The sequence below is a fragment of the Spermophilus citellus genome (genome assembly GCF_964194105.1).
Source record: "Spermophilus citellus genome assembly, chromosome: 1".
In the NCBI taxonomy this organism is placed as follows: domain Eukaryota; kingdom Metazoa; phylum Chordata; class Mammalia; order Rodentia; family Sciuridae; genus Spermophilus; species Spermophilus citellus.
The window spans coordinates 195130716-195156381 of record NC_138182.1 but is presented as its reverse complement, the minus strand read 5'-3'; positions in this window follow the sequence as shown (position 1 = coordinate 195156381).

Below are 25666 nucleotides of genomic sequence, written 5' to 3'. Positions count from 1 at the left end.
GCTAAAGGCCATGTGATAAGAGACTGAGAATCCCTCTATTAATTTGGAATGACCCCTTGCCATCAAGAGTAAGGGTAAGTTGAGGAATTGCAAAGAACAGTGCAACTTGCCCCCCTCTAATCTGTGTGAGCATGGAAGAGGGCTCCAGGCATCAGGATCTAGACCTGGCTGGCTTCTTGATGTTAACCTGGTAAGACCCAGCTATATGCATCCATACTCCCAACCCATAGAAATGGTGATATCACAAATTTGTGTTGTTTAAGGTTGTCAATTTTGTGATAAACTGATGTAGAGTAATAGAGAACTAATATATACCTCATAGTTCATTCAGGTTATGGTACTGACAACACTCACAAAATAATGATGCAGCTTCTCCTTGTATATAGACATGGTGTGATCATGTTCCCTGCCCCTAGACTTGTGTGTTGCAATCCCATCCCCAAGATGATGATAATGGAAGGTAGGGTTTTTCGTAGGTGATTAGGTACTCTTAAGTGCCCCTACTATAGACACCAGAGAGCTGTCTTGACCCTTCCACATGTAATAAAGACAGCCAGAAGGTGCCATCATTAAAAGCCAGTCCTCCCTAGACACTAGTCCTCCCTGGACACTTGATTTTAGCCTTCCCAGGCTAAAATTTCTATGGTTTATAAGCTAATTTATAATACTTTTGTTATAGGATTCTGAATGTACTATGACAGTCATCATTAATATCAGGGAACTAATTCTATGAATAGTTTATTACCTTTTTGCAAAGATTTTAATTATTGGGCATTGTTTCTTTTAGCATTAAGTTTTAGTATTAAGTTGAAAACTTCTCTGTAATTTTTACTCATTTATCTTAAATGAGTAAAAACTATATTATGGAATAACATTTTAAAAATCCCTAATCCTTCTATTATATGTAAGTGTTTCAATGATCTAATGGCAGCTCTTACAATCTACCTAAGTCTAATGTACTCTGTTTAAAAATCTGAATTCCTGGACTATGTTCCTTTGATGTTTTTTCTAGCTACTTCACTCCCAGTTGGTCAGACACTCTTAAACACAAGGCCTAAAACATTGCCAAAGTCATGGTGTTGTAAGTACAGATCATGTGCTTTTGTTACCTCTGTTTTTTTTTTTTTTTTGAGTATGTGGCAAATAATGATGCAATGGGTGTTTCTCTCAGGTTGGTTGTCCTTGGAAACCAGATCCCAACACGGTTTCACTTGTGAAGAGTTGCGTGGGGAGTGCTCCAAGGAGCAGCAACAGTGCGGAACTGAGGAAAGCAGAGGTACACAAAGGAAATGTCAACATGCATGCAGGTGCAACAGAAGTATCAGTCTACTACACAGGGAGCCCTAGAGCTCTGATGGACCTTCTGAATTGAAGCAAGGAGATTGAGCCTTTGTACCCTTACATCAACCAATCATCTATGAGGCCTGCTCCTGGGGAGGAGGCAGAAGCTTACATGATGCCAACAGCTTCAGCTGAGGTCAATTTTCAATCTGTTCTCTTGGCTGACAACACCCCTGGCAGCTGTGGAAGGAGTGTCTTGGGGGATCTGGGTGGCACCCAGCAGCTGTCATCATAGTCCATTTATTATGCCACTAATATCCACTTGTGTCCTATGAAATGCCCATCCCATTAGGGAACAGGGGATGGGTTGTGGCTTGTGAATGCTTGGCTAAGTGTGTTGGTACAAGCCAAAATCCTCCAGGATTGGGTTTTGTTCCATCTACTGGGGAAATAAAAAGGTTTAGTGGCACAAATTAGAGACTCCTTCTACTGAAACTCATCTCAGAAATGTAGTTTGTACTCATTTTAATTCTCCTCTATTAACTATTTTAGAGTCTCCATACTATCAGCACCTCTGTTGGTTTAGGCAGATTTTTTTGTTAAGGAAAATTGAACCTTCATCACTGAATGTTGAAGGTCATAGTCACCATACCTTCTTGGGCCATGTTTACTGAAATTGTCCATTTGTTGATTGGATTGGGCAGGGGAGCGCAAGGGATGCCCTAGTGAATCATCTGGATTCACACCCCTACTGTGGAACAGCAAACCCATCTCCTCCTTATGATTAGAGTGCATTAGCCCTTACAGATGTTAACTCTTCCTGGCTTGTATCTTGGCATTAGGAACCTGAACTAACAAGTTGGCAGACATTCCTTAAAATTTGACTCTTTAACGACTCCCTTTGTCCCCTGGTAGAAGTTTTTTTAAGAACTCTATAGTCCTAGAGCCTAGAATTATTGGGAGAAAAAAAAAAGTGTTCTGGTAGTTGGGCATCATGGGGTATCATAGTACAGATGGCACTTCAGCTGTGTGCCTTCAAAGGACCACTTGATTTCTCTATCATGAGATAGTTTCTGAGGGCTATTATATGTGATATGATGAATGGCCGTCAGAGTCCTATGCCCATTTCTACATTTCCACACACACATCTTTTACTGTAAAGCAGTATCCTTAGATAGATGCTGGATTGTACAAGATCCTACTTCAGTGAATCAAACTTCAAATCTTCTGATATGTTAACTAAATGAACCCATTTTATCATGCATACCATGTTCAAAGAATGTGTGTCAGTTTTGCTCTAGATGAAATGCTGACCCTTCCAGTGACTCCATAAGAATGAAAGCACTTTAATGTAATGAACCTGCCAGTGAAGGACTAGTTTGGCTCCTGTTGGGATGGTAGTTTATCGAATCAGCATTTTTTTTTTCTGGTAATGGCAGCAACTAGAAAGATCTTCGTGTCTTTGTGTCTCATGTACAGCTTCCCTTTATCCACTAAAGTGTTGGCATTGATGTACCATTCATACTTTGTATCTGCTTTCACAGGAATATTCAGGCTTTCTTGTCATGATCTTTTGTTGATCTAATCTTCAGATTAACTAGCCAAGCCACTCATTGCTCTCAATAAGTTAGTATAAACTTTTCTACCTGCAGAAATGGGTCATCAAATTCACTACTTGAAGTCTTATCCAATGGGAAGGTTTCCTTCTATTACTATCTTTCAGCACACATAGTACAATAGCAACTCAGTTTTGGCTTTTACCAACATACCTAGCCAACTCATTCATTAGCCAGCCTTATAGGAATTAATTTTTTATAAAAGACTCTTGTGCTGCCATGGATGTGAGATAAGGGACACAGCAGTGATTGAAGGTAGATGTCATAAGAACTATAAATAACTGTATGTAAAGCTTATTTCTATCCTCTGGACTTGTTTAGGCCAGTTTTCAATGTATATTTCCCATCTTATGAATTTCTGTCTTACCCAAACTTTTGACTTGGTGGATTTGAGAAAACCCAGTTCACAGAGGTCAATCTGGCTCCATGGTCCTTTGTATCCCATTAGTTGCTTGGCCTCCCCAAAGCCTAATAGCATGTCAGAAGCTATTTTTAAGATTGTGAGGCCTTGAAACAGCTTTCTTCTTGCATTTCAGGGTTCTATGTTATTATATTGCTAGTAAATTTTGTAGTATATGCCAAAGAGCATCTCCCACCTCAGATATATCTAATGCCATTGGGTCTGTATTAGCCAAAAAGTAGAACTGCTTACACCACAGCCAAGACCTATATCAAAAGCCTTTTCTGGCCTGGAACTAAAGCTGGCAGTCATATGTATCACTCAAAAGTAGCCAGAACAATATTCCTAAAAGTAAAATTTGCTGATTCCAGAACCCAAAGAAGCTGAATAGGCATTGTGCTTCTTTATCAATTATGAAAATTTTGAAATGCAATAATTTGCCTTTTAGTTTGAGTGATAATATCCTAGTAGGTCTCTGACTATTATGCCCTTTAAAAGTTTACTGATGTGAAAAGGCTCTGAATGTTTGTAAGGTTTATTTCCCACTGGCTGGAGCACATATGTCTTACTGAGACTCCAAAATTATTGCCACTTCCTGCTCATCCAGGTTGATTAATATGATGCCATAGTTATATGGATGAAAGCAATATTCTGTTGGAAGTCTTCTAGGGTCTGAAACTACCCCGCCTCAAAGTTTAAGTGCTGGAAACTTAATCCACAATGCAACTGTGTTGGAAGTAGGGCCTAATGGGAGGTTTATGTGGCATTAGGATTTATGCATCTATAAAAGGGCTTGCAGAAGTGGGATAGCCCTCTTAGAGTCTTCTGACAAGTGGGGACAACATGTTCATCTTCCTTTTGTCCTTCTATCTTCTGGCAGCTGAGGAAAAAAAAAAAAAGAAACCTATCATTAGATACCAGTGCCTTGATCTTAGACTTCACAGCCTCTACAACTGTGAGGGAATAAATTTTAAATCTTTATGAATTACTCAGTCTTTGTTACTCTATTATTTCTGTAGAAAAATCGACTAAAGCAATGTTCAAAAAGTATAAGTCCCTTAAACTATATTATTCAGACAGGAAGAGAGTTAGCACAGACAAAGGTAAGACTGTAAGTGTAAAATGTAAATCTTGAATGTAAATTGCTTTCGCTCCTCCCTTCTGATTGGAATGAAAAAGATATCATTTGCCATATACTAGGTTATATGCCAGGCACCTAAAATCATATTAGTCTTCTCTACTGAAGATTTTACAACTGGCAATTGAAGGTGTGAGTATGAAGGACAAATTTTAGAGAATTCATTGTTGTCTTCCAAGTAGTGTGTGTGTGTGTGTGTGTGTGTGTGTGTGTGTGTGTGTATATATATATATATATATATATATATATATATATATATATATATGTTAAGCTGATGAATTAAAGGTATGTATGATGTGTAATACTACCCAGAAAATTCTTTAAGTCTCTAATGATGGCATTAAGCCCTGTTATGCACCCAGGTACTCACTGCTAGTTACTAAACTGTCTGAGTTGGTTCTGGGTCTAAGAATTTGGGCTAAATGTAAAAGTCTGGGCAATGGATCCTGACTTTTCATTGTAGTTGAATACCTTAGACGTCCTAATCTTCCACTTTCCTTTCCTTTTAAACATGATAATTAAACCAACTTTTTGGCTTCTACATATTTTTCTTCTAGCAGCTGCATGTTCCACTCCTTTCTGTGGGCCAGTTTATAGTGGTTGCCATTCTGAGCATGCTACTCATTAAGATCATTGGAACTACCTTCCTGATGGATCGCTATCATCACATGACTTTTATTATTTTGAGATGCTTTATTCCCAAGGCTATTAGGGATATCTTTTCGTACCATCATCCTCAACATACAGGAGAATGGCATGACTGAGTTTTTTTTTAATTTAATTTTTTTATTAGCTACACATGACATTACAATGATCTTGGCAATTCATACATTTGAATCATTGGGGTATAATTTCTCATTTTTCTAATTGTACAGATTGCAGAATCACACTGGTCATAGATTCATCTATATGACTGAGTTTTTGAATGATTCCATTTCTCATTGTTTTCTAAAACAGGATGAATTTGGGATATATGTTCAGTACAGACAAAAGGACTTGCTGATGAATTTGATTTGGAAAGTGGGGAAAATAGAGGTATAATAGATGGCTCCTAGATTTGAGGTTTTGTCAATGAAAAATATGATGTAACCATTTATCACAATGTGGGAAATGGCAAGAAGAGAAGGTCTAAGACATCGGTAGAACACAGAAAATTATATGTAAAAAATCTATTTTTTTTGTTTTGAAAGTAGAATTTTGCATATCACCTGTTACATTTCAGTATTTTAAATTCAGTCTGCCTGGTTATGAATAAAAGAAGTCCTGTAGGATATAAGGGAAGTGATCATCTGTCTTTAATTGGAACTTATTTACCAGGGTCTAAGTCAGAATTAAAACAGCATCTGATGTGGTAACGCATGAGGAAAAGGAAAAAGTTTTGTGATTGGCACTCTTCCAGTTATTCTCATTTCTCTATATGATACAAGAATTTGATTCTTGGGCTTCTGGAAACAGCTGCCTTTCAGAAGATAACATCTGCATGGGGAATCATTTTGAGAAAGAGATGGAGGAAGAAGGTGCCACCATTTTCATTATAAATCAAGGATTTTCAAGGAGATTAGACAAGATATATCCCTGAAGAGAGCACTCAACAGGAAATGTCTTTAATATTATTCAGAGACTAGAAAATCTGATCTTCTCTGCTTGACTCATTAAGTGGGTAGATGGTTCTCCATACAGTACTGCAATAGCTTTCCTGAAAGAATTAACCATCATTCCAACATGGCGGTGGGTGCAGAGAGATCAAGTCTCTGACCTCTTCAGCTGTGCAGGCATAGGGAGTCATAAACAACCTAAATCTGTTTGCTCAGGATCACTAGGCAATGCTGAGCTGACATGGGTCTGGGGCGAATAGTCTGGGCCTCTCAGAACACACACTGAGCCCGGATCGGCTGAATTCAAGCTCCCTTTCGCCTGCTTCCCGCAGACAAACAGCTGTGACTCAGCACTAATCCATCCGGCTGAAACAACTGGTCAGCCCTTCTCATCCTACGGAGGTAAATGCCTACCGAGCCTTCATAGGTAGTGGCCACAGGTTTGAAACGGGGCTTGGGAGAGACAGTAAGGACCCACCCGTTGCATTGGTCACCCGGAAAAGGGAAATGAACTGTCGCCATTTGCAAGAGATACCACCATGGCAGAGAACTGACGTCATCAGACTGCAGTGGAGGAGATAACTTCATTGAAACCTGCGGCTACAGGTGTGTAATTCCCTGGCCTTCCCCCTCCACACATCGGGGAAACCTTAAGGGCCCCTCCCAGCTCTCCCGTGAGCACGATAGCCAGACCCAGGGAATCTGAGGTGGCGCGGGACCCGTGGCGTGGAACTACCGCTCCCACCAGTGCTGACAGCTGAGGTCTCTTGCATCAGCTACCAGGGGTATGGCTACAGGAGGGCAAGTAAAATTCGCTGAGAATTCTCAGCCCCAAGCTCTATAAACTTAGGGTCTGAGGGAATGGCAAACTGGGAGAGTGTGCCCAGTCGTTCATGAAAGCAGGGCTCCCGGGAGCAGCAGACCTGGCGTGTAGCCAGTATTGTGGTGAGTGGCACCCGTGAGAGGGGCCTGGATAGAGGAAAAGTGGGAAGTGACTAGACAAAAGAGGAGGCCCTAGACACTCAGGATTGGAGACTCGCCCAGTCTGGGAGGAGCTGCTGCACAGTGATTGGTTCCCGCATATTGACAGGAGAAACTTGGCCTGGTGGGCACAGCACCACCTACTGGAAGAGAAGTTAATCAAACTCTAAGACTGCATTTATTAGTTTTTTTTTTCCTTTTTTTCTTTTCTCTTTTTTTTTTGATTTGGGTTTTTCTTTCATTTTCATTTTTCTTTCTTGTTTTTTTAATTTTTTTTTACAATTTTTTTTTAAATTTTTTTTCTTCTAATTTTAATTTTAACTTTTTTAATTTTTTTCCTTTTTTATTTCGTATTTTTTCTTCTTTTGTCTTTTCATTTCTTTTCAATTATCTTATCCCCCCTTCCTTGAATTCTACCTGCTTACTCTCATTCTCTTTAGTGACTCCTTCCCTTCCCTTCTAATACCTTTCCTCTCAAGCATCTAATAAATTTATAGGAGTAAACAGTAACTCAGCAGTCAAACAGAACAAGAAGTAACATGAGCAGCTTCAAAAAGCAAGGAAGAAAAGGAGTACAAACAGTGCAGGACAGCCTAAATATTCAGGAGGACCTAGAGTCATCAGAAAAATGGTCATAAAAAGAACTCAAGGAACACCTTAGACAGATGGAATAGAACCTTAAAGAGGATACAAGACAGCAAATTCAAGCAGCGAAAGAACACATTGAGAATGAATTACATAAACAGATAAAAGAATAAGTTAAGCATCTTTATCAGGAGACAGAGATTATAAAATATAATCAAACAATAATTCTAGAAATGAAGGAAACGATAAACCAAATTAAAAACTCAATTGAGAGTATCACTAACAGAGTGGAGCAAGTAGAAGCCAGAACGTCAGATAATGAAGACAAAATATATCATCTGGAAAAGAGTCTAGCCAACTCAGAAAGGCTGGTAAAAAATCACGAGAAAAACATCCAAGAGTTATGGGATAACATAAAAAAACCAAACTTATGAGTCATCGGGATAGAAGAAGGTACAGAGATTCAAACCAAGGGAATGAGTAACATGCTGAATGAAATAATTACAGAAAAATTTCCAGAAATAAAAAAGGAAACAGATATACAAATTGAAGATGCATACAGGACACCGAGCACACAAAATCACAGTAGACCAACGCCAAGACACATTGTGAAGATATCTAATATACAGAACAAAGAGAAAATATTAAAAGCTACAAGAGAAAGGAGACAGATTACATTCAGGGGTAAACCAATAAGGTTAACAACAGATTTTTCATCGCAGACACTGAAAGCAAGAAGGTCATGGAACAATGTATTTCAAACACTGAAAGACAATGGATGCCAACCAAGAATTCTGTATCCAGCAAAATTAAGCTTCAGGTATGACAACGAAATAAAAATCTTTCATGATAAACAATAGTTAAAAGAATTTGCAGCCAGAAAACCAGCATTGCAAAGCATTTTGAGCAAAACACTACACGAGGAAGAAATGAAAAACAATAACCAAAACCATCAGTAGGAAGTGCCTCGGTAAAGACAGAGGGTGAGGGGAAAGATAATCACGGAGAAACAAACTAAATTTTTTAAAAAAAGGATAAATAATCAAACATGGATGGAAGTACAAACCATATATCAATAGTAACTCTGAATGTTAATGGCTTAAACTCTCCAATAAAGCGACATAGGCTGGTATCATGGATTAAAATAACAAATCCAACAATATGCTGCCTCCAGGAGACACATCTGATTGGAAAAGACATACACAGGCTGAAGGTGAAAGCATGGGAAAAAATATACCATGCACACGGTCCTCGTAAGCAAGCAGGGGTGGCCATCCTCATATCGAATAAAATCGACTTCAAGACTAAGTTAATCAATAGGGATAAAGAAGGACATTATATACTGTTAAAAGGAACCATTCACCAACAAGGCATAACAATTATCAATATTTATGCACCAAATACTGGTGCTGCGACATTCATAAAACAAATTCTCCTCAAGTTCAAGAATCAAATAGACCACAATACAATAATTATGGGTGACTTCAACACACCTCTCTCACCATTGGACAGATCCTCCAAACAAAAGTTGAATAAAGAAACTATAGAACTCAATATCACAATCAATAACCTAGACTTAACTGACATATATAGAATATATCAACCATCATCAAATGGATATACTTTTTTCTCAGCAGCACATGGATCCTTCTCAAAAATAGACCATATTTTATGCCATAGGGCAACCCTCAGTAAATATAAAGGGTTGGAGATAATACCTGGCATTTTATCTGATCATAATGGAATGAAACTGGAAATCAATGATAAAAGAAGGAAGGAAAAATCCTACATCACATGAAAAATGAACAATATGTTACTGAATGATCAATGGGTTACAGAAGACATAAAGGAGGAAATCAAAAAATTCTTAGAGATAAATGAAAATACAGACACAACATATCGGAATCTATGGGACACAATGAAAGCAGTTTTAAGAGGAAAATTCATCGCCTGGTGGTCATTCCTCAAAAAAAGAAAAAACCAACAAATAAATGAGCTCACACTTCATCTCAAAGCCCTAGAAAAGGAAGACCAAAACAACAGCAAATGTAGCAGAAGGCAAGAAATAATTAAAATCAGAGCAGAAATCAATGAAATTGAAACAAAAGAAACTATTGAAAAAATTAACAAAACAAAAAGTTGGTTCTTCGAAAAAATAAATAAGATCGACAGACCTTAAGCCAAGCTAACGAAGAGAAGAAGAGAGAGAACTCAAATTACTAACATACGGGATGAAAAAGGCAATATCACAACAGATGCTACAGAAATACAGAAGACAATTAGAAATTATTTTGAAAACCTATATTCCAATAAAATAGAAGATAGTGAAGACATCGATAAATTTCTTAAGTCATATGATTTGCCCAGACTGAGTCAGGAGGATACACACAATTTGAACAGACCAATATCAATGGATGAAATTGAAGAAGCCATCAAAAAACTACCAACCAAGAAAAGCCCAGGACCTGATGGGTATACAGCGGAGTTTTACAAAACCTTTAAAGAAGAATTAATAACAATACTTTTCAAGTTATTTCAGGAAATAGAAAAAGAGGGAGCTCTTCCAAATTCATTCTATGAGGCCAACATCACCCTGATTCCGAAACCAGACAAAGACACCTCAAAGAAAGAAAACTACAGACCAATATCTCTAATGAACCTAGATGCAAAAATCCTCAATAAAATTCTGGCAAATCGAATACAAAAACACATCAAAAAAATAGTGCACCATGATCAAGTAGGATTCATTCCTGGGATGCAAGGATGGTTCAACATACGGAAATCAATAAATGTTATTCACCACATCAATAGACTTAAAGATAAGAACCATATGATCATCTCGATAGATGCAGAGAAAGCATTCGACAAAGTACAGCATGCCTTTATGTTCAAAACATTAGAAAAACTAGGGATAACAGGAACTTACCTTGACATTGTAAAAGCTATCTATGCTAAGCCTCAGGCTAGCATCATTCTGAATGGACAAAAGTTGAAGGCATTCCCTCTAAAATCCGGAACAAGACAGGGATGCCCTCTATCTCCACTTCTATTCAATATAGTTCTTGAAACACTGGCCAGAGCAATTAGACAGATGAAAGAAATTAAAGGCATAAAAATTGGAAAAGAAGAACTTAAATTATCACTATTTGCAGATGACATGATTCTATACCTAGCAGACCCAAAAGGGTCTACAAAGAAACTACTAGAACTGATAAATGAATTCAGCAAAGTGGCAGGATATAAAATCAACACACATAAATCAAAGGCATTTCTGTATATCAGCGACAAAACTTCTGAAACGGAAATGAGGAAAAACACTCCATTCACAATATCCTCAAAAAAAATAAAATACTTGGGAATCAACCTAACAAAAGAGGTGAAAGATTTTTACAATGAAAACTACAGAACCCTAAAGAGAGAAGTAGAAGAAGATCTTAGAAGATGGAAAAATATACCCTGTTCATGGATAGGCAGAACTAACATCATCAAAATGGTGATATTACCAAAAGTTTTCTATAGGTTTAATGCAATGCCAATCAAAATCCCAACGGCATTTCTTGTAGAAATAGATAAAGCAATCATGAAATTCATATGGAAAAATAAAAGACCCAGAATAGCAAAAGCAATTCTAAACAGGAAGTGTGAATCAGGCGGTATAGCGATACCAGATTTCAAACTATATTACAGAGCAATAGTGACAAAAACAGCATGGTACTGGTACCAAAACAGGCGGTTGGACCAATGGTATAGAATAGAGGACACAGAGACTAATCCATAAAGTTACAACTATCTTATATTTGATAAAGGGGCTAAAAGCATGCAATGGAGGAAGGATAGCATCTTCAACAAATGGTGTTGGGAAAACTGGAAATCCATATGCAACAAAATGAAACTGAATCCCTTTCTCTTACCATGCACAAAAGTTAACTTAAAATGGACAAGGAGCTTGATATCAAATCAGAGACTCTGCGTCTGATACAAGAAAAAGTTGGTTCCGATCTACAGATTGTGGGGTCGGGCTCCAAATTCCTTAATAGGACACCCATAGCACAAGAGTTAATATCTAGAATCAACAAATGGGACTTAAACTAAAAAGTTTTTTCTCAGCAAGAGAAACAGTAAGAGAGGTAAATAGAGAGCCTACATCCTGGGAACAATTTTTACTCCTCACACTTCAGATAGAGCCCTAATATCCAGAGTATACAAAGAACTCAAAAACTTAGACAGTAAGATAACAAATAACCCAATCAACAAATGGGCCAAGGACCTGAACAGACACTTCTCAGAGGAGGATATACAATCAATCAACAAGTACATGAAAAAATGCTCACCATCTCTAGCAGTCAGAGAAATGCAAATCAAAACCACCCTAAGATACCATCTCACTCCAGTAAGATCGGCAGCCACTATGAAGTCAAACAACAAGTGCTGGCGAGGATGTGGGGAAAAGGGTACACTTGTACATTGCTGGTGGGGCTGCAAATTGGTGCGGCCAATTTGGAAAGCAGTTTGGAGATTCCTGGGAAAGCTGGGAATGGAACCACCATTTGACCCTGCTATTGCCCTTCTCGGACTATTTCCTGAAGACCTTGAAAGAGTATGCTACAGGGATACTGCCACATCGATGTTCATAGCAGCACAATTCACAATAGCTAGACTGTGGAACCAACCCAGATGCCCTTCAATAGATGAATGGATTAAAAAAATGTGGCATCTATACACAATGGAGTACTATGCAGCAATAAAAAATGTCAAAATCATAGAATTTGCAGGGAAATGGATGGCACTAGAGCAGATTATGCTTAGTGAAGCTAGCCAATCCCTAAAAAACAAATACCAAATGTCTTCTTTGATATAATGAGAGCAACTATGAACAGAGCAGGGAGGAAGAGCAGGAAGAAAAGATTAACATTAAACAGAGACATGAGATGGGAGGGAAAGGGAGAGAAAAGGGAAATTGCATGGAAATGAAGGGAGACCCTCATTTCTATACAAAATTACATAGAAGAGGTTGTGAGGGGAATGGGAAAATAAACAAGGAGAGAAATGAATTACAGTAGATGGGGTAGAGAGAGAAGATGGGAGGGGAGGGGATGGGGGATAGTAGGGGATGGGAAAGGTAGCAGAATACAACAACTACTAATAGGGCATTATGTAAAATTGTGGATGTGTAACCGACGTGATTCTGCAATCTGCATTTGGGGTAAAATTGGGGGTTCATAACCCACTTCAATCTAATGTATGAAATATGATATGTCAAGAGCTTTGTAATGTTGTGAACAACCAATAAAAAAAAGAATTAACCATCAAGTTCAAATGCTAGGTTGTCAGCAAGCTTTCCTCATACTCTGATTGTGTATGACAATGAGCCAGCTACCTCATTAAAAATCTGGCTTTTAGATGGAGTATATTATGTTGGATAATGAAAAAATGTTTACACTATTTTAGAAATGGGAAAGAAAAGAAAAGAGGTGAAGGGGTTTTTTTTGTTTTTGTTTTGTAGTAGGTTTTTAAAAATTGTATTTAGAAGTACCATCAAGACTATAAAGGGGATGCTGGCAAATTTGTGACCAATTAAAAAGGCATCTGCCCTGTGACAGAAAGATATAGCAAAGACCAACTCTGGCAACACCTTTGTCCATTAGCATGCCAATTAAATGATTGCAATTAGATCAAAAAATAAGATCCTACAGGAAGAAGTGATTTGTAATGACCCAGTTCTCTACCTCTGAAAGGTTCATTTGAGTCCATTTATTACACAGGGGAGACCCTTTGCTGGAAGCCCTTTCAGCCTCCCTCTGCAATTTCCCAGACAGATGTTGACAACAACCTCAGATGAACTTCCAATTTCTATTCAGGAAATATTGATTTTTAATAAATATTTAAGTTTAATTTTTGGCAGGAAAAGTTCTTTTGGGGGGGTGGACACTGGAAATTTGGGTCTCAGACTTCCCTGACACTTCTTGCATTATTTGATGTTACTTTTTAATTCGGAAAGATTCAAAATTGAAATACTCCAAAGCCATGAAGCTTGAATTCTTAAATTACCAAAGATAGTTAGTAGAAAGAGTCATTCTCAAAAAATAAAGACCAGAACCAGTTAATATACTTAGAAAGAGAAATATAGATATTAGGTGGGAGTTGGCAGTTAGAAGAAATCTCTTCACTTCATGCAGTGCTATTTAACTTACATGTCGTTTTCAAGTCCTGAATTAAATAATTATAGAGCACCTGAGACACTATTAGGCCAAGAAATATGTTAGTAAAAGTTTATACCTTCAAAGGTGAGACAGGAAGAATAATGGTCCCCTAAAGATGTCCATGTTCCAGTTTCCAGAATCAGTGAATATTTTACCTTCCCTGGAAAAAGGGACATTACAGAAGTGTTCAAGATAAAAGGCTTTGGGATGAGAAGTTTGTCCTGGTTTGGGTGGGCCCAGTTAAGTCACACGAATCCTTAAATGTAGTGCATCAGAAAGAGTTGACAGTGAAGGAAAAAGTCAGACAAATGTGATGTGACTGGTTTTGAAGATGGAAGAAGGGGGCCAAGAGGCAAGGAATGTGTATGGCCTCTGGAACTTAGAGACAGGAAATAGATTCTCCAGAGCTTTCACAAAGGAATATAGCCTTGAAAATACCCAGTGAGACCTGTGTTATATTGCTAACCTCTAGAACTAAAATTGCTTAAGATGATAAATTTGCGGTAATTTAGCATCAATAACATTGAAGGTTTATATCTTTGATAAATTTTACAATAAATATGAAATTTTTGACAAGTGCAGATATTTTGGAATCATCATGAGATGAATTACAGGAATGTAGGCAGATGGGTTGGGCATGATGGTACACACCTGTAATCCCTATGGTTTGGGAGGCTGAGGCAGGAAGATCTGAAGTTCAAAGCCAGTCTCAGCAATTTAGGTTATGCCCTAAGCAACTTAGAAAGACTCTATCTCAAAATAAAAAAAAAAATTAAAAGGGGTGGGGATGTGGCTGTGGTAAATCTCCTGAGTTCAATCCCCAGTACAAAAAAAAAAAAAAAAAAAGTAAACAGATGGCCATGGAGAAGTTATTTTATTTTGTATATTTGTTGCAGTTTTCTATTTCTAAGAATACTTTTTAGGCAATATACAAATTCTGGACAATACGTGAAAATATAAGTAAATATAAAAATATATTTACTCAAAAATCTCAATACTTTCTGTCAACTGTTACCAACGTGTTTTTATAATCCTATTTTTTAAAAATATGTACATATATACACACATATGTATATATGCATATATATAAATATACATACACAGAATAAGTGAAATTTTATTGTGTATCTTTACAGTCATCAACCAAAATCATTTAGAATTCTTACTCTGCTCCCAAAATGGAGCAGAAACCTTTACTTTCTGGAGACCCTTGATGGGTTTGTAAATGCACTTGCAGAAAATCTATGAAAGTACCAAGCCAGAAACTTGGCAGTCACCCTAGACATCTCCCTCTGTTTCATCCCTCATCTCCAGTTCACCATAAGCCTCTTCCAATGTGGTTGTCTTAGTACATTGGTTCTGCCCATTTCTATCCATCTCTGTGACCACTACCACTGTCATCAAAACCACCGCTATAGTCTAGCATTATAGCTCATTAACCTCCTATATTGTCTCATCTTGGTCCCCCAAAGTAGATCTGCTCATTCATTGATGGTAATTTTCCCAAAGTACATATAAGAGTCTAAGTAAACTATTTCAATTGTTTTCTATTGCTCTTAGAATAAGGATAAAATAGTCTGAATTTCCCCAGAAATGTTCTGAATTTTGCAATTTCTTCCTTCTCTAATGTTTTGTTTTATGAATGAATACTTGGGGAAAATCTAAAGTTTGAAGATCTTGGTCTAGATTGCTGTATTCAGTAAGAAAAAAAGTGAAAAAAAAATTTCCACAAATTAATTTTGAGAATATTTTAGCCAAAGATGTCCCTGCTAAAAGTTGGGTATATTATGCCTTGTACTTCTTCCTTTTAACTCAATATTATCTGGTGTAAGCATTTTTACATTTCAGTAGAAGTTTTTCAGGTGTAGTATCCCCCATATAAAAGGGTAAATAATGATGGATCCTATAGATTATTTCAAAACAACCCTCAGGATTGTGTGGCTGCAGCAGAAACTAGGGCTCACGGAAAGTGTTTCACCCAGTGATCCTATGAAAGCGTCTGCTTTTCCTAACAAATGAAGTGAAAAAAAAGTGTTATTATATCTAGAGATTCTCTGAGGTACATAAGAAAGATATGTACTTCTAATCTTTGTTATTCTGTAGAAGAGGAAGGTAGGTATACATTTCCATTCCTTAAATAAATCCATGGAGAAGTCAAAGTATTAGAGAAGACTACGATAATCTATATAACTAGATTATTTTTTAAAACCCTAGTGCTATGCACTGATCCTCCCAATTTTTCACACCCCAAGAGAACTGGATGCCCTTCTGCTTCAAGAGCAGATGGAACTTGAAGCAACAGGAAAAGAAATAGGAGAACACATACTTACAGCCCATTTGCTGATGCATACTTATCTAATGGATGTGGTTCTTAGTATTTTCAAATTTTAATTGACGTATTCCATCTTGTTTCAGAAAGACTTTAAGATGGTCTATAAGCTGTGAAAAATACTACAAGATAACATTTATTTTCAGGTGAAAAATTAAAAAGAGAAGGATCAAGCAAGAGTCAAGTGATGAAATGCAGACTAGAGTGCCAAAAATGATTCCTTAGGATAATTTTGGATTCTAAAACACCAACTCTGACATTTTATCACCTGCCTGTAAGCCCTGATAAGGATAGGGTAGTTAGGCTCAGCCCAGAGGTTGAGATCTCAGTGTTTTGAAAGACTCTCAAGCAGATAGATTTCTGTTGGTTTACTCCTTAAGCATCTTATGCTACCTGTTTCAAAAACCTGGTCAGACTTAAAGTATCTTGTAGAGTGTCTGGTTTCTCTGTCTCTATCTCTCTGTCTCTCTGTCTCTCTGTCTCTCTCTCTGTGTGTGTGTGTGTGTGTGTGTGTGTGTGTGTGTGTGTGTGTGTGTTTAAGCTCTGTAGAAACCTGGTCTGGAATGTTTGCTAGTAAATTTGATCAGCTACCACAAACGTTTAGTAATTACTCAGCTTTTTTGAGTTGATGAAAGGTAGAAAAAACAAAAAACAGAAAGCAACTTGGGGAAGAGTTAAAATGGATTCAGTAAGAGTTGGGAGTAAAATTTCTTTTTCAAAAGTGACATTTTATGGCTCTATAAAATGCAACCATATGGATAGTGCTGTGTTATGTTTCACAGCCTTTCTATCGTTGGACATCTTGCTTATTTTCAGTGGTATCCTACTGAAGATATTCATTCACAAATCTTTATCCCCATTGCATTTAGACTGGATTTCTAAACTGAAATCATTGTATTGAAGGATGTGAACTATTGGAAATGAAATATTATCTTCTCTCCAAGGAACAACTCTCTTACAGTCTGGTGGCTATTTACACTCTCCTATCTTTTGCTATTTAGACTTCATCTTCACGGACAATTTTAATCTAGTGACTTCCTAGAAACAAGTTCATATATTAAAAGCCCTGGTACAATGCACTGCCCTTCCAAGTCTTGTTCTCACCTTCACAGCACACAGGTAGGCGGAATAATGTGCCTGCCTAAAAGATGTCCATGTCCTACTCTTCGGAATATGTGACTATGTTATCTTTTATGGCAATAGAGACTTAGGGTTGCTAATCAGCTGACATTAAAGCAAGGTGACTACTCAGGGACATACAGGAAGACCCAATGTAGCCACAAGAGTCCTTATAAGTGAAAGAGTGTCAGAAAAGCCAGTGTCAGAAAAGCCAGTGTCAGAGAGATGGGATAAGAGAAAGACTTGATTGACTTTTGCTGGCCTTGCAGATGGGAAAGGGACACAAGCCAAGGAAAATGGCAGCTTTAAGAAACGGGGGGGGGGGGGGGGGGAAGAAACAGATTTTCCCCTAGAATCTTTAGAAGGAATGAGTGCTGCCAAAACCTTGATTTTAGTCCAGTGAAACTCCCGTTGGACTTTCGACATCTGAAATGTAAATAATAATTTGTGTTTCTTTCTCCTCCAAGTTTGTTGCAATGTGTTATAGAAGCCATAGAAAACTAATGCAATGCTCTTCAGCTTCCAAGGCCTCGGCTTTGCCTAGCCTCATCCATGCCCTCTTTATGTAGAAGAATACATTCTCATTTCAACAGCAAGGGTTCAATTGTCCAAGCTGCTGCACCAAATGCTTTATCATTGTGTCCCTTAAGACAGGAAATAAAATTAAAATATTGAGGCATGGGATCAACAGGCCAAAGCTCAAAATTCTAATTTGGAGCTTATATTTATTGATTTTTGACCAGAATATCACTAATATTGATAAACACCAATCCTAGCCTCAGCCCATTCTTTTGGCTCTTGTCCAGAACTCTGCCTCCTCCAATAGATAGATGTTAATTGGCCTTTACTCTCTAAAGGAGAGAAACAATCTATTAGCACATTTTCTTCACCTGTTTCAGAAGCATGTTTTTTTTTTCCCTCACAAACTCTGAAATGGAAAATCTTCACACATTTTTTAATACTAACAGCTGACTTGGGTAGTGGACGACCTTAGACAAGGTGATTGTTCAGCTACTGTTTACTGCATACTTTCTGTCAACAAATCCCAAGGAGGAGATCAGTCTCTGTTTGAGTCTCCCTGGGAAACAGATTATTGCTTTATGGGACCCTTGTTGCAAATCCCTGTGAACTCTAACATCACTCATGGGTAGCAACTGAAGTACAGGAATTTAACAAATGTGCACAGTCCTTGCCTGTAAGCAATCCTCATAGTTTGAGTGCTCCGTCAGTGACACCAATGTCTGATCTAGATTCAATTCATGTTTGATGAGATCTCACAATATAACATGATGCCAGGAACTGTCACATTATCTCATCAATTCTCACAATTGCCCTCATTTCTCTAACTCACACAAGCTACGCATGGTCCCTACCTCACGGCACTTAGATTAGGGAGGTGGGGAACAGGGGACAAAGCCGATTACTCTTCAGAACCCGGTCCAACAAACTGCCCAGGCTCCATCTTTCTTTTAATCTCCCAACTCATGGGCTCCCACTTGGGCTAACACAGGGCAAGAAACGTTCAGTTCAAACCAATTGAAGAAACAACCACTCTGAGCAGCCAAGGAAGAGAAGATGTGCCAAGGGAAGGAAAGACCGTGGTGTTTTGCTAGGGGCAGGAGATTCTCCAAATTCAACTATAAGGGGGAATTATACAAACACTTGAACATTAATAATGGAAACATTACTCAAATAAGTGGGACTAGAATCACAGCATTATAGCACTGGAGAGGACCTCACCCACCCTCCAATTCAATTACTCATTTAAAAAATGCAGTAAATCTGGGGTAGAAAATGTTAAGGTTCATGGCCGTAATCTTACATGAAACAATTTAAAAAATTAAACTAGGGCATCCCATTTTAGGGCAACGTTTGTTGTTCTATGATGTCATCTCTTTAAAGGTCTACTGTTTCAAATAATAGAACCATATAATTCAGTTGTATAATTTTCATGTACTTTAATGAAAAACACGATTCCTTTATAACACTATATCCTATTAAATGACTAAAATACGCAATAGAGTTCTTGTGTCTTTGTACTTATTTTGAGAACCAATGTAGAATTATAAAGGGGACAGACTTGGTTGGTTTGGATGAATGGAATCCTTTGATTATGACTTTTCTTCAAACAAAACAATTAAGTGGAGATAATGACTGGCTCATATATTTAAGACAGAGTTTTCTTATCATTAATTCAGACATAAACCACCACTGTTAGTGATAATGAACTGTCAACTGAAGGAAACATAAAGAATCTGTTTGTGAAGCAGCAAAATGACCAAGAACTTTATCCCCAGTCCCAGGGCTTGCTATGTAAGAATGCACACTGAGAAAAATGAGCTGGAATAAAAATAGAACAGGCAATCCTGAACTGTTTCTAAAGTGACTCAACATAGCTGTACCTCCTTTTTGGTTAACTATAAAAAGATCCCAGTATGGATTCCTGCATTGATCCTTATCACGGACTCTAATGGTTTCAGATTGGAGAAAGTAAAAATAAAAACTATGAAAAATGAAACTAAGAGATTTGCATGGTAAACTACATTCTGTTAAGCTAAATTTGATGTAATTGGCTACTGAGTTTTCCTGCAATTTTGATGCATATACACATTAAAAACTTCATCTTCTTCAAGGATACTAGTTAGAGTTTGTAAAATAGAATGTTACTGGTAATTTCTATATTTCCTGGGTAGCAAAATCTTGTTTAGGAACCTCAACTCTTATTATACCACTTTATTTTAATGAGGAAATAAATTTCAACTCTGCATAATTCTACTTTACAACACTTTATTCTAAGTATATAATTTACTTTCTGTTTCATGAATATTTGTACTAAGAAGAGTTCTAGGTTCCTGTCATCAGTTTATTAACAAGCAGTCTATTCGGCACTCTTTGTCATCCAGAACCCTCAAAGAATTTTTGTTCAGAATTTGCTTTAATCTAGATAATTTTTATAATCAGGATTTTCCCAGGATGGCAATTTCCTTACCCCATTTCTCTCAGTGGAAACAGAGTTTTCAGTTCCTACCCACTGGGATAATTATCTGCAACTGAAGTGAGCAGAGCCCATTTATTAAGAAACAGCTTGCTAAATTCCTTGATTTGGAAATATGCCACCCTAAACTTGATACTGTCTAGAGTTGTTTCCTTTAAGTAGCTGACCTAAATTTTGTTTTTCTTTCTGAATCTCTGGGGACTAAAAGACAGTTACTTTCTTTCTAAATCACATTAATTCTCACCAGACAAAATAGGTATCAGTATTTGCATTCATTTAATTAATATAGTTTCACACAGACTCTTATTGCCTAGTGAAAAGCAGAAGATCAATTGCAAGGAAAACTGATCCTAATCAAAGCCTCATATATTTCTACACAGAGCTCAGTGGTATTTTATTTTTTATCCTTAATGATGATAGATAATTACATCACCTTCCAATTTGGAATTTACACTTTAAGTGTTTGGGGTAGTTTATGGGGTGTGCATGGCTGCATGTGTGTGTACAAACACCCACACAGGTGCACATGTGTGTATTTAAATAAATGTATGTGTTTGTGGATGTGCACATTCTTGTATACCTGGTAAACATTAACCTAAGTTAAAACATGAACTAAAAAGCATGCTAGGTGTTGTTTTTAAAAAGTGTTCTAAAGATTTGGAGTTTCACTAATTCAATCCTTAGAAAGGAATCCAATTTCAAGTCATTTTGTGAGCTGGTAACATGCTAGTTGGTATTTCCAGAAACTTTATAATTTTTCTCTCCAATTCCTTCAATATGCTGGTGAGGCTTCTGCTGTTTTTGTCTTATATAGGAAACAAAGTAAATATGGAACACCTAAGGAATACAATTGTATTAAAGAAAAGGTATGTGGGAAATGAGGATTTGCCCTCTTGTGCTGCAGAGTCTTAGTAATGCCAGGCTGAGTTCTAATTCTGGGCAGAATGGAGACCTACTTGGCATGGATCTGATTTTATCATGCCAGAAAAGAAAGACAAAAGAGCACAAGTACAGAGCAGGCAACCTTCTCCGGTGAGTTCCATTCATTTCTTTGATTCTGTTTTTGGCTGGAGGTCTTTCACTTGGCTCAAAATTTTGTTTTTATTTGGCACCAGTGATTTATGAATTAGAAATTTTCAGGATATTATTCCAAATTTAAGAATTCAGTGTAAGATATTTCTATTAAGTGTAGTAGAAGGAAAACATTAGAATTTTCTAAAATTCTAATATAAATAAAATTCTAAAAATAAACTATGGAATGGAAGTGTGTTTCAGTCTTAGGAAAGAGAAAAGAGGAGTGAATGTGTATATTTATAGTCACCTTATACCTTTCTTGCTACACTAACCTCAAAGGTATAGTTTATAGATGATAATCACTCAATTTTAGAAAGAATATGTGACACCTTTATTAGGATAGTACTAAAGTAAGAAAATTAAGAAGAAAATCAGGAAAACAATAAAAAGTAATGCAAGAAACCACATTATAGTAAGAATTGATAAATTACAGCATTCCGAATTTCCAATATTATGGGCAAAAGGACTGGAGTGAATTTCCCAGTAAAACATCTAAAATAGCTGGGTATAAGATAAAAGCATGAGTAAAAGTTTGGATAGTCATATGAAATTCAGACAAAATAGGCTATCATAAAAAAGTCATTGAGATAGAGTGACACTTCATAATGATAAAAGGTTTAATTTGCCAAGAATTTATAACAATTTAAAATTTTCATGCACTTATTAGTGTAGCTTCATGTATTTTAAATCACCAAGTGACAGAACTACAAGAAGAATTAGACAAGTCTATAATTTAATCCAGAGGTGTTTAACATACTTCTTACATAAACTGATAGATAAAGCAGACAAAATAAATCTATTCAAAAAAGATAGAAGTTTTAAAAGCACAACTCCTAAGCTCAAAATAATAGAAATAAGGACATTTCTACCTAACAATGGCAAGGGTCTCACTGTTTTCAAAAACAGGTAAAAATTAACCACATACTGGACTATAAAGCAACGCTCAACAGCTTTCAAACACCTGGTTACAAAAGTAAGCTAAACTGAGAAGGAAGACAGTTAATACCTACAAAAATGAAACTTATCAAATTAGAAGCAAATCTGCAATAGAATAGATCCATAAAGCCAATATCTTTGGAAAACCATCTGCAAAAGCAGCGGCCACCTCCACTGCCTCTCACTGTAGAACTCTAGTGCAGTCTAAACTCTTATTCCTTCATGGACATTTTCCTCCCCATGACCTTTCTCATCATTTAGGTTCTCCCCAGTTCTTAAGATTTATTTGAATACACATCTGTTTTCACACTGGTCACAGAGCTGTTTTGAAAACAAGGCTGAAGAGATGTTTGTTAAAATACATAATCTACAGAGTTGGATACAAACACTATTAATCTTAGTGGCTTTCAGAAAACGGACAAAGGAACAAAGCACTATTAATCTTAATGGCTGTCAGAAAATGGACAAAGGAACTGAACAGACACTTCACAGAAGAAATACAAATGGTCAACAAATATATGGAAACATCTTTAACATCTCTAGCAATTAGAGAAATGCAAACTAAAAGTTATACTGAGAATCCATCTCATTCCAGTCAGAATGGCAATTACCAAGAATACATACAACAATAAATGTTGATGAGGATGTGGGGGGAAAATTACCTTCATACATTGATGGTGGTGAGGCTGCAAATTGGTGCAATCACTCTGGAATGCAGTGTGGAGATTCCTCAAGAAACTTGGAAGGGAACCACTATTTGACCCAGTTATCTCACTCCTTGGTATAGACCCAAAGGACTTAAAATCAGCATACTACAGTGACACAGCCACATCAATATTTATAGCAGCTTAATTCACAATAACCAAGTTATGAAACCATTCTAGGTATTCTTCAACAGATGACTAGATAGAGAAAACATGGTATATACTCACAATGGAGTATGACTAAGCCATAAAAAGAATGACTTTATGACATTTTCCAGCAGATGAATGGATCTAGAGACTATCATGCTAAGTGAAGTAAGCTGGTCTCAACAAACCAAAGACCAAATGTTTTCTCTAATATATGGAATCTAACCCATAATAAGGGAGGGGTGAGAGGAGGAAAAGAAGTGCAGTAGATTAGAAAATGGGGAATGGAGGGAAGAGGGGACAGATAAGTAAAAGAAAGACAGTGGAATGAATCTGACATAATTTTTCCATGTACATAGATGAAAACAACATAGTGAATCCCACCATGGTGTACATCTTATGTACATCCATAAGAATGGGACTCTAACTAGAATAAGATATATTCCATGCTTGTATAATTATATCAAAATGGATTCTGCTGTCAGGTATAACTAAAAAGAACCAATAAAAAAAATCTTAGTGGCTTTCCAAGAAACAACTGGAGAAAAAACTGTTTTATTATTTTCTTGTCAGCAAAACTATTTTGAGGGGTGAAGGAGTAATGATCATTTATATGCTTATCCCCCACTAAGTGATTGATAGGGTACTCTACCGGGAGTCAATGTGGGAGAGAGGTGACATTTCAGAACTTCAGAGCTTCAACTTCTTGAAGTCTGTCACTTACTGGCTTTCTCTACTTTGTGGGTAATGGTGAAACACCGAGTCTCATTTTTCTCAACTTACCAACTGCTCTGGTACTAACAGCAGTTAACCTTGCAAGAATACTGCGAGGATTGGAATAAACAATGAACATTGAAGACTTGGAATGCACAAGCTGCTTAGAAAATGGTACCAATGCATTTTAAAAATACCTCACCCAGGTTTCAAAGAAGAGAGTCTTCAAAAAGCTGTCCCAATGTATTTGAAAAATAAGCTTGTATTCAACAAGTCCCAAACTTTTATGATTTTATATGATTTTAATTTCTTTTTTACTTTCTGTGCTTCAGAGTATAAATATTAAAAAATGTTGGGGCTGGGGATGTGGCTCAAGCGGTAATGTGCTTGCCTGGCATGCGCGGGGCGCTGGGTTCGATCCTCAGCACCACATAAAAATAAAGATGTTGTGTCCACCAAAAACTGAAAAATAAATATTAAAAAATTCTCTCTTTCTCTCCTCTCTCTCTCTCTCTCTTAAAAAAGTTAAAAATTAAAAAATTTTAAATATTGAATACTAAGAAATTCTACTCTGGTTCTTCCATTATGGCTTCTTTTCCCTTTGGGACTCTTCCCAGTTGTATTGTACTTTCTGAGCATTTTAGTAATAAGAGTTGCTGCTGGATGGTGACTTTACCAAGTGTTCTGGAGTAGATTTAAAGTTCAGAAAAGGTCCTTTTAGCTAGAGGTTACAAATTCTTCTTATATACTCAAGCTCTGTATTTTTAGCCAGATTATAGCCCTATAGTTTGTTTAAATGCTATTACTTTTTAAAAATACACATACCAATTGCTTAGAGTGTTTTTGCTTTTTCTTTATTTTGTATTTTTATTACATTTTATTTTGGTTTGTGAAGTTCATATATGACTTAGCCAGATACATACTCTTCTAGGAAGGCCCAAGGTTGATATTCCTCTAATATTCCCTCTCAGTCCCTAAGCAAGCATTATACATTGTCAGCACTCAATAAAAATATGTCTATTGATAAGGAGTTAATCAGAAACCTACTAACTACAGGAAGGAAAAAGAGGAGAGAGGAGATGGCGGGATGGCGGGAAAGCAATGTGAGGAGGAGGAGAGCTTGAAACAGATTTCAGAGGCTTAATGCTTGGAAAATCCTGCAAATGCAGTAACTTTTGAAATGTATGATTGCTTGCAGGCCACTGAATATACAGAATATATGTACAGTACAATCCAGAGTTGGGAGTAAGCTGATTTAATTTTTTTCATTAGCAATGCCACAGACTATAAAATATTTATGTTGATATTCTAAATATGTATGCCTGGAGTAAATAAATAATTTACTGGATAGGCTGTAAATTATTTACTAAGTCATTCTAAATATATACTCTATTTGCATTTTACTGAAAACAAAACAGGGGTTCCAAAACCAAAAAAAAAAAATGATAGAAAAAAAATATCAAGTCTTTGGCTACTTTGGGGAATGAGATGGCAGAAGACAGCCCCCATATATTGAAAATCCAATAAAATTAGTCTTTCTTGTAGAAAATATAAGTTTTACCCAACAGACCAACTGTCCAAGCATGAATTAATCTGGATTTAAAAAAGAAAACTGAGCTGAGCTTTTGGATTAGAAAACTAGGCACCACAGACAAAAACTTTTTAAAAAATCCTTAATTTCTTAAGGCTTGATTTGACTTCAGAGAAGTAAGCAAGATAATGTCCTGTTTGGGTTGGATGCTCCAGAAAATATTGTTGTATAGCTGGTTCATTTTTTGGAACCACTCTGCCGATTTCAAATCCCCAGCTATGTCTTGGAAGAAAGGTTCTTTCTGAATAAACTTGCTTCCTT